This window comes from Scatophagus argus, chromosome 8, assembly GCF_020382885.2.
Source record: "Scatophagus argus isolate fScaArg1 chromosome 8, fScaArg1.pri, whole genome shotgun sequence".
NCBI lineage: Eukaryota > Metazoa > Chordata > Actinopteri > Scatophagidae > Scatophagus > Scatophagus argus.
The window spans coordinates 26,220,430-26,231,710 of record NC_058500.1 but is presented as its reverse complement, the minus strand read 5'-3'; positions in this window follow the sequence as shown (position 1 = coordinate 26,231,710).

The window sequence follows — 11,281 nt, the reverse complement described above, 5'->3', positions numbered from 1 at the left end:
AATGTCCACATGAATATTAAAATCACCTACACCAATTTCCCATTTGTGGACCAGGAACATGGTACAAAATAAAAAGTAACACTGGCTGTACTGATTTCTAGGTTGGGTGTGAAAGACTGAGAATAAGGCTTTTGAATGAGTCATAATTAGTTTAGGCTTTGGAATAATTAATAGGTTTGAGTGAACTCCACCTCCTTGGCCAGTGTCTCAAGGAATACAATTGGGCACAACTTAACAACAACTTAACAGAGACAAAATAAATCAATAGGACAATCTGACACTGAATTGTTTATTAATATAGCTTTGGATGTCGAATATTATGTTTAAAATCCCACAATTAATTAAATAAAAAACTGCAACAGTGTCGGTGTTAAGAAGAGGAGAGGAGGTGGGGCAGTAGAGATGGTGGTGGTATTGGGGAGGTGGGGGAACTGCTCAGTGGGTCAGCATAGGTCTATAGCAGTGCAGCTATGATAGAGATTAAAGATTAACAGTTAGTCAGACCTATTCTACCTGTGGCTGTCTGTCAAGAAGTGACTGTAACTATGCCTACCAGCCCTACACACTTTGTTTGAGGCTAACTATACGCTTTATTAAACAGAAAGGTTTTAAGTCTAGTCTTAAAAATAGAGTTGGTGTCTGCCTGACAAACCCAGATTGGCAACTGGTTCCACAGCAGGGGTGCCTGATAGCTGAAGGCTCGTTCTCCCATTCTACTTTTATGAATTCTGGGAACTGCAAGTAAACCTGCACTCTGTAATCTGAGTATTCTATTGGGAATATATGGGACTATTAGATCCTGCAGGTATGATGGGGCTAGTCCATATGTGTCAAATTCACACATCCTGTTCAGCGTATAATTATATCCGGCCCGCAAGCTCATTTCATATAGATCTATAATTATTGTTACTAATGGCCCACCAATATGAAGCGCTGAAAACACAAACTACAGATCCCATCTTACTATTGGCTACCTGGGAACATTCCCGCGTCAATCAAGTCGAGCTCTGTTGCCATATACAACCAAGGCTGTTGATTTTGTTGGCCTAGCTTGCTCTTTTATTATTATTTTCACCACAACAACAACGTCTGTACTTGCGCAATTAGCGCACTGCTTCCTCCTGTTGGAAAGCTGTCACCACACGCCCATCTGTGCCATCCCGGGCATGGTCCCGGGCTCGAAAAACTGACGACACAACAGTGGTGGGCCTCATCAGTGACGACGACGACTCAGCATACATGGAGGAGGTACACCAACTCATTAACTGGTGTGAGAGGAACAACCTGTCACTCAACGTCGACCAAACAAAAGAAATAACTGTGGACTTCAGGAAAAAACAACCATCACACATCCCACTCTTCATCAATGGCAGTGCTGTGGAGTCGGTGAAAAGCACAAAGTTCCTTGGAGTGCACATCACAGAAGACCTCACATGGACCACAAACACCACCTCCCTGGTCAAAAAAGCACAGGCACGACTCCATTTCCTGCGGAGGATGAGAAGAGCTGACCTCCCCACATCTGCACTCACCATCTTCTACAGGGGTGCCATTGAGAGCATCCTGACCAGCAGCCTCTCGGTCTGGCACGGCAGCTGTCTAGCTGCAGACAAGAAGGCACTACAGAGGGTGGTGAGGACTGCAGAAAAGATCATCAGATCACCACTACCAGCCATTCAGGACCTCTACACCTCACACTGTTCCAGAAGAGCAATGACCATCATCAAAGACCCCACTCACCCAGCACATAAACTGTTCTCCCTACTACCATCAGGGAGGCGCTACCGCAACATGCGGTGCCGCACAAGCAGACTGAGAAACAGCTTCTTTCCACAAGCCATCAGACTCATCAACACACTGATGAACACTCCATGAACATTTCATGATATGTCACTTGCACTTTACTCTTTGCACCTTACATACTGCATCTACACTACTGCACATACCGGTATGTCCATTGACTGTACTTCTGCTGCTGTGTGTGTGTGTGTGTGTGTATTTTTATTGTACATAGTATTATCAGGATGTTGTCCTTTTACTGCACACTGTGTGTGCCTGTTTTGGGTGTATGTGTATGGGTGTGTGTGTGTAATTATTGTCACTGTCTTACCTACATGTTTAGTTTTAGTTTTTAGTTTTTACTGCACATTGGAGACTGGTCAAACGAAATTTCAATTTTCTGTGCTAACCCCTGTTACATAGATCTTTGACAATAAAGTACACTTTGACTTTGACTTGACTTTGACTTTGAAAGGGTGATGTAATGGAGTGGGAAAACCGCAATGCATTGTGGGCTTTGCGGGTAACTGAAAAGTGTGTTTACGCCGGCTGCATGCGTGATGCTGCTCTTGTGTTCTGTTGTTTTGTTTCAACAAGTTAAAACATGGTGTGAACATGCTATGTAACTGTCACAATTGTTCACATTATTGCTTCAGTAAAACAAATGATCGGGTAGTGGTTTTTTTTCCCTCATTTCCAACATGGAAGCAAACACAAGGACCTTGGATCTGTGAGGTAACAAGGAGACGCCGAATGGCCTGGGTAGCAGGCGTGAGATGACCAAACATCATTTTCAACACAATTATGTTAACACATGTTCACGACATTTTCAGACTGGTGTTGGTGGTGTTTTTCTGAAAATAAAATGAATGGCTGCTAATCTTCCTCTGCTTATTTCTAATTATCCTTAACATGTGAGGCACAGGAAAATCTCCTCATCTGCTGCTTGCTCATATGGCGACAAACACCAGGCCTACACTTTACAAAGAAAGTTAATAAAACTATCCCTGGTGGTGATAATACATATTGTAGTTCGCTAGCAATATCCATCCATCCATCCATTTTCTATACCGCTTATCCGTCAGGGTCGCGGGGGAGCTGGAGCCTATCCCAGCTGACTACGGGCGAGAGGCGGGGTTCACCCTGGACTGGTCGCCAGTCAATCGCAGGGCCAACACACAAAGACAGACAACCACACACTCTCACACTCACATCTAGGGGCAATTTAGAGTAGCCAGTTAACCTAATGTGCATGTTTTTGGTGTGGGAGGAAGCCGGAGTACCCGGAGAAAACCCACGCAGGCACAGGGAGAACATGCAAACTCCACATAGAAGGGCCCAGATCGGGATTCGAACCTGGAACCCTCTTGCTATGAGGCGACAGTGCTAACCACTGCACCACCGTGCCGCCCTCGCTAGCAATATATGAAACTATATTCCAACTACTTTAATTGAGCCATAAGAAGTCCTCTGTGAGATCATGCCATTTACTCAAGCAATAATGTCTGAACACTTCTTGTTTTAAAATCTTTTCAGTTCATTACAAACATTCTTGTGAGAAAAGCCCGTTTTTCAAGGCAGCATGTTTGTTTTTGACAGATTTTATTTTATATATGTATATATATATATATGTGTATACATATATATATATGTATGTATATATATATAATTTATCTATTTTGGAATGATATTCCTGTCTGTTTTTATTCTGTATGTTTAAAAATGTGTTCAAAGTGTTCATTTTCGGCCCGCGATCTAAAGTGTGCTTTGAGTTTTGGCCCTCTGTGCAACTGAGTTTGACACCCTTGGGCTAGTCCATTTAGGGCCTTATATGTAAGTAGGAGAATTTTAAAGTCTATTCTGAATTTTACCAGAAGCCAGTGAAGAGACGCTAAGATGGGGGAGATATGATCCTGTTTACTGATTCCTGTCAAAACTCTAGTTGCTGCATTCTGGATCAGCTGCAGGCTATTAATGGAGCAATTTGGACATCCTGATAATAGTGAGTTGCAGCCTAGAAGTAAAAAAGCATGGACAAATTTTTCAGCATCACTCTGAGAGAGGACGCTCCTAATCTTAGCAATATTACGGAGGTGAAAGAAGGCGGTCTTAGAGATCTGTTTAATGTGATGGATAAATGACACGTCCTGATTGAAGATAACGCCGAGGTTCCTCGTGGTCGTACTGGGGGCCAAAGTAATGACGTCCAGAGAGAGAATATTATCAGCTATTCTGGTTCTAAGATGTTTGGGGCCTAGAACAATGACCTCAGTTTTTTCTGAGTTTAATAATAAGAAATCGGAGGTCATCTAGTCCTTTATGTCCTTGAGACATGCCTGGAGCCTGACTAATGGCTCTGCTTCTTCAGGCTTTAAGGATAAGTACAGCTGAGTGTCATCAGCATAACAATGAAAGTTTATGCCATGTTTCTGAATAATATTTCCTAGAGGGAGCATGTATAAGGTGAACAGGATCGGCCCAAGCACTGAACCCTGTGGAACACTGAGGTTAACCCTTATATGTGAAGAGGAAACATCATTAACATGAACAAAGTGAAATCTATCTGTTAAATATGATTTGAACCAGCCTTGTGCTGTCCTTGTGATCCTAGTCTCATGTTCTAATCTGTGTAATAAAATGCTGTGATCTACAGTGTCAAAAGCAGCACTGAGATCCAGTAGAATGAATATGGAGACAAGCCCACGCCTTCCTCCTTGTGCCTTTATCTGCACGAACCCGCGTGTGCTCTGAATCAGCCTCAAAGTTGTTTTCATATAAGGTTTTCATACCTTGTCCAAGCCATTCAACTATTTCATGATTTTCAGCAGCAGAGAGATCCTTTTTCTTTCCCATATTGCTTGAAAATGTTGGTCTACTTAATAATGTGGAACATCCTTCTTTTGTAGTTTTCTTTTAATTGGGCTCACCTGGCAAACTAATTATCACAGGTGTCTGAGATTGATTTCAGTGATCCAAAGAGCCCTGAAACATAATACCATCCATGAGTTTAATTGAAAAACAAAAAAATCTTTATGACACTTAAATACTATTTGCATAATAATTTGGAATGCAGTGTAATTAATTTAAGCGATGAGGGCTGGGCACAGTCTGGGATATTGAGTGGGTAACTGCTCTAGTGGAAACAGAAATTTGTGTAGATCTGCAACTGTCTGCTGGATTCAACTCTGGGTGTTCACGATTTTGGTTGACTGATTTACCTTGATCGACACTCCAAGTGGTTGCATATTCCTTATGTACGGGGATTCTGTAAGACACCTTGCAAAGAAGAGAAGCAGTCTCTAGGTGCCACCTAGAGCCTCACTGACCCTGAAAGACGCAAAAACCAGTGACCATAGAAGTGATATTACCGACCGAGCTAGCCCACCACACCACAAGGCCAACTAACATGTTTTAGTGGCACTCCAGCACAGGTCACTGTCAGCTGGGCCACCTGTTAGGGAAGCACAGACACTACCTACTGTGGAGTAGTGTGGATGCAACCTCAATCAGTCTGTACAATCAGGTGAAGATTAATGATAGCTGCTGAGCAGACCACCTTCTGAACTCATTGTCGCAGCACACTGGTGTCTTGGACAAATATGGCTGATGGCTCTAGATAGGCTTGGTTCTCCTGGACACAAATCTGAATCACAAATCACAGTACAGCGATAGTCTTTCCAACTGCTTCTGTATGCTCTTTTATCAGTCTGACTGACTGATTGGCTTAAACTCAGAACCCGGGCTCTGCCTTCCCTTGTACAAGTTTGCACGCGATACCATTTCAAGCAGGAGGCATGGGCTGCCATGCTCAGGCAAGTGACATGCTGATAATGCATATCCTTAACATGAACTCAACTGTTGCACACAGTAGCACCTTATTTTGCCTACCCTACTCAGGGCAAGGTTTCTATTTTGTTAAATGAACCTGTACAGATCAGGAAATGAAACAAAAAAGCATGATAGTTTATAGTATTTACAACTTCTGTGACTTACAGGGACTTATCTCTGTCCTTGTACTGTTAGACCTTAGTGCTGCATTTGACACCATTGACCACTCTATCTTACTGCAGAGATTGGAACACCTAATTGGCATCAAAGGAACTGCATTAAGCTGGTTTCAGTCTTATTTATCAGATCGATTTCAATTTGTTCATGTCAATGATACATCGTCCACACTCACAAAGGTTAGTCATGGAGTTCCCCAAGGTTCTGTCCTTGGGCCAATATTATTCAGCCTGTATATGCTCCCCATTGGTGATATTATTAGGAAACACTCCATACATTTTCATTGTTATGCGGATGACACACAATTGTACTTATCAATGAAACCAAATGAAACAAATCAGCTAGTCAAGCTTCAGGCATGTCTTAAAGACATAAAAACCTGGATGACCAGCAGCTTCCTACTTCTAAATTCAGACAAAACTGAAGTTATTGTTCTGGGCCCCGAACACCTTAGAAACAAATTATGCAGTGATATTGCACTGCTAGATGGCTTAGCTGTGGCCTCAAGCTCCACTGTAAGAGATTTAGGAGTTATCTTCGACCAGGACATGTCCTTTAACTCGCACATAGCAAATATTTGAAAGACTGCATTCTTTCACCTCCGCAATATCGCAAAGATTAGGCACATCCTGAGTCAGAAAGATGCAGAAAAATTAGTCCATGCATTCATTACCTCTAGACTGGATTACTGTAACTCCCTTCTATCAGGCTGCCCCAATAAATCTATAAAGACTCTCCAGCTAATCCAGAACTCTGCAGCACGACTACTGACAAGAACCAGCATGAGAGACCATATTTCTCCTGTTCTGGCTTCTCTACATTGGCTACCTGTAAAATTCAGGATAGATTTTAAAATTCTCCTCCTCACTTATAAAGCCCTGAACGGTCAGGCACCATTCTATCTTAAAGAGTTAATAGTGCCCTATTATCCCACCAGAACTTTGCGTTCCCAAAATGCAGGGCTACTTGTGGTTCCTAGAGTCCTCAAAAGTAGATTGGGAACCAGAGCCTTTAGTTATCAAGCTCCTCTACTATGGAACCATCTTCCGGTTTCGGTCCGGGAGGCGGGCACCCTCTCTATATTTAAGAGTAGACTAAAAACTTTCCTGTTTGATAAAGCTTATAGCTAGGGCTGGCCTAGCCTGCCCCTAGTTATGCTGCTATAGGCTTAGACTACCGGGGGCCCTCCCATGACGCACTGAGCTCTTTCTTCCTCTCCCTCTCCTTCTGCACACATCTATGTCCCATTAATGCATATTACTAACACAACTTCTTCCCTGGAGTCCCTGTGCTTTCTTGTCCCGCAGATTCCTATGACTGGACCTCCTGCAGCGGTCCTGCTGTCATCCTGCTCAAGACCTATTGCAATTACTACTGTTTAGTCATAATCTGATTTAAATCTGTTACGACTCAGTACAGCTACTACCATTATTGTTACTACTATTGTTATCAAAATCACCATAATACCTTCTGTATACTTCATTGTCATTATCATTATCTACATTTCCGATACTTCTGGTATTATTACTGCTGCTATGCATCTCTGCTTGTGTGCTCCTTCTCTCACACCCCACCCCCTCTGCCTCTCTCCCTTGCTCTCTCTCTCGCTCTCCTGCTCTCTCTCTTTCTCTCTCTCTCCCTCTCTCTCAACCCAACCGGTCAAGGCAAACCATCTTGAGCCAGGGTCTGCTCCGAGGTTTCTGCCTTCTAAAAGGCAGTTTTTCCTCGCCACTGTCGCCAAGTGCTTGCTCAAGGGGGAATGTTGGGCTCTCTCTATTTACAGTTTAATTAAAGAGTTTGGTCTAGACCTGCTCAAATTGGAAAGTGTCATGAGGTAACTTTTGTTGTGAATTGGCGCTATATAAATAAACTGAATTGAAATTGAATTGAAATTCATCTGCTGTGGTGGGCAAGAGCAAGAAGTTCTCTGCCTTTATTAAGGCAACAAACTGAATACATCACAACTTTAAACCCCACCTCTCTTGGCTTCTTGAAAGACTTCTTTTAGGTGGTCTGTCCTCAGCACTCCTGTTCCTCCTGTTCAGTGTACACCCATGACTGCAGTCCTACGCATGGCGCCTCTGTTGCGACATATGTGGAGGATACCACCATCAGGTGGATTTAAAAACTATGAAAACTTCAGATCACACTGCCACTTGCGACTGAAGGGATGGATAAAACGAGAATATTTAACATTTTTCATGTTTTTCCAAGGCCTCTGGGCGAGTGGTGAGGCCTAGGAAGCTAAACAACTAGCAACAGTAACTGAACCAAATGCCAACCACAACAGAGGTCATCTTGTCATGTTTTAGTTTGTCATTTGGGACAAATATTTTCTGAAGCCTGGCTGGTGAAAGATCCTGTAACAGACAACATGATGCCATTTGAATGCTGCAATCCAGTGTATGTAAAGATCAAACTATTTACAATAAGAATGATAAAGATGATAAAGATGTGGATTATTAAATATACGATCCCTCCACTCTAAATCCCTCCTAGTCAGTGATCTAATTATTGATCATCAGTCTGATATATTCAGCCTCACTGAGACTTGGTTACGGGATGAAGAATATGTTAGTTTAAATGAATCAACTCCATCTGGTTATATTAACTATCATGTTCCTCGAGGCACAGGCCGAGGAGGAGGAGTGGCAGCAATCTACCATTCCAGTCTTCAGATTAACCCCAAACCTAAATCTATCTATGGCTCATTTGAGAGTCTCACTCTCAGCCTGTCTCACCAAAACTGGAAGTCAGAAAAGCCAGTTTTATTGTTGTGTATCGCCCACCTGCTGCTGCTTACTCAGAGTTCCTCTCTGAGTTTTCTGACTTCTTATCTAGTTTAGTGCTCAGTACAGATAAAGTCATTATAGTGGGTGACTTTAACATTCATATGGATGTTGACTCTGACAGTCTTATGACTACCTTTAGTTCAATCTTAGATTCAATAGGTTTCCTTCAGACAGTAAATGAACCAACACACTGCCACAATCACACACTCGATCTGGTTCTCACCTACGGCCTAGAAACTAAGAACCTGTTAGTTGTCCCTCAAAACCCTCTCCTTTCAGACCATTTTTGAACTAACTCTAACAGACTTTACAGCACACAACAAAAAGGTCTACTATACCAGATGCCTCTTTGAAGATAGTGTAGACAGATTTAGGGATGCAATCCCATCACAGCTCCCCTCAGCACCATGTACCAGTACAACAGACAGTACTGATTTAAACGTTACTCCTGCAGTAATTGATTCTTTTGTTAATAACACTGCAGCCACGTTGCACACAGTTTTAGATATGGTTGCTCCACTGAAAAAAAAAGGTTACAAATCATAGGAGGCTAGCTCCTTGGTATAATTCAAATATACGAACACTTAAACAAACATCAAGACGGGTGGAGAGGAAATGGTACTCCTCCAAATCAGCTGAATCCCAGAGAGCCTGGAAAGACAGTCTATTGGCATACAAAAAGGCCCTTCGTGAAGCCAGAACTGCCTATTATTCAACATTAATAGAGAAAAACAAGAACAACCCACGTTTTCTCTTTAACACTGTAGCCAGGCTGACCAAGAGTCACAGCTCTGTTGAGCCTTGTATTCCTAAAGCTCTTAGTAGTGAAGACTTCATGAGTTTCTTCACCAATAAAATCAATAACATTAGAGAAAAAATCAATAAAGATCTCCCCAGAATAGCCGATATAGTGCCATCTCTAGAAATCTCTTTTAATCCTAATCTCTGGACAGGTTCCTGCCCATAGACCTCCCCGAACTGACCTCCAGCATTAACAAATCTAACCCAACTACATGTCTCTTCGACACCATCCCAACTAAGCTCCTCAAGGACGTCTTTCCCTTGATTGGCATTTCCTTCTTAGATCAGATCAACTTATCCTTAAAAACAGGTTATGTACCACAGGCGTTTAAAACCGCTGTCATTAGACCTTTGCTTAAAAAACCTTCACTTGACCCAGACATCTTAGCAAACTATAGGCCGATATCCAACCTTCCGTTTTTATCTAAAATACTTGAAAGAGTGGTTGCAAATCAGTTAATTGATCACCTACACAGGAACAGTCTCTTTGAAATGTTTCAGTCTGGTTTCAGAGCCCATCACAGCACAGAAACAGCACTGGTTAAAGTCACAAATTACCTCTTCATGGCTTGTCTCCATACTTGTTTTACTGGATCTCAGTGCTGCTTTCGACACTGTAGATCACAGCATTTTATTACACAGATTAGAACATGAGACTAGGATCACAGGGACTGCGCTACGCTGGTTCAAATCGTATTTAACAGATAGATTTCACTTTGCTCTCGTTAATAATGTTTCCTCTTCATATATAAGGGTTAGCTTCGGTGTTCCACAAGGTTCAGTGCTTGGGCCGATCCTGTTCACTATTATTCAGAAACATGGCATAAACTTTCATTGTTATGCTGATGACACTCAGCTGTACTTATCCTTAAAGCCTGAAGAAACAGAGCCGTTAGCCAGATTCCAGGCATGTCTTAAGGACATAAAGGATTGGATGACCTCCAATTTTTTATTATTAAACTCAGACAAAACTGAGATCATTGTTCTAGGCCCCAAACATCTTAGAACTAGAATAGCTGATAATATTCTCTCTCTGGACGACATTACGTTGGCCCCCATTATGACTGCGAGGAACCTCGGCGTTGTCGTCGATCAGGACGTGTCATTTATCCATCACATTAAACAGACCGCCTTCTTTCACCTTCGTAATATTGCTAAGATTAGGAGCGTCCACTCTCAGAGTGATGCTGAAAAACTTGTCCATGGTTTCGTTACTTCTGGGCTGGACTACTGCAACTCACTATTGTCAGGATGTCCAAATTACTCTGTTAATAGCCTGCAGCTGATCCAGAATGCAGCAGCTAGAGTTTTAACAGGAATCAGTAAAAGGGATCACATCTCCCCCATCTTAGCTTCTCTCCACTGGCTTCCGGTAAAATTCAGAATAGACTTTAAAATTCTCCTACTTACATATAAGGCCCTAAATGGACTAGCCCCATCATACCTGCAGGATCTAATAGTCCCATATATTCCCAATAGATTACTCAGATCACAAAGTGCAGGTTTACTTACAGTTCCCAGAATTCATAAAAGTAGAACGGGAGGACGAGCCTTTAGCAGAGGCGGTCCTGGCTACTTTTACACCCTGGGCGAACACTCAATCGGCGCCCCCCCTCCCAGCTGCACCCCATCAAGGCACAAACACAAGAATTACATTATTTACATACTTTCTTTATCACTAAAACATTTCACAAACAGTTAACAAGAAATGGAACAATCAAAAAATAAAAATTAACAGATGAATGAAATTGAAAATGTAAACACAAATGTAGATTGCACAAATCCTTAAACGCACAAAATGATAAAATAGATACACGAAATAGAAAATGTAAACACCAATGTGAATTAGAAAATAACATGCAATCTAAAACTTGACTTTTCTGGCCTTCTTTGATGCAAAATCA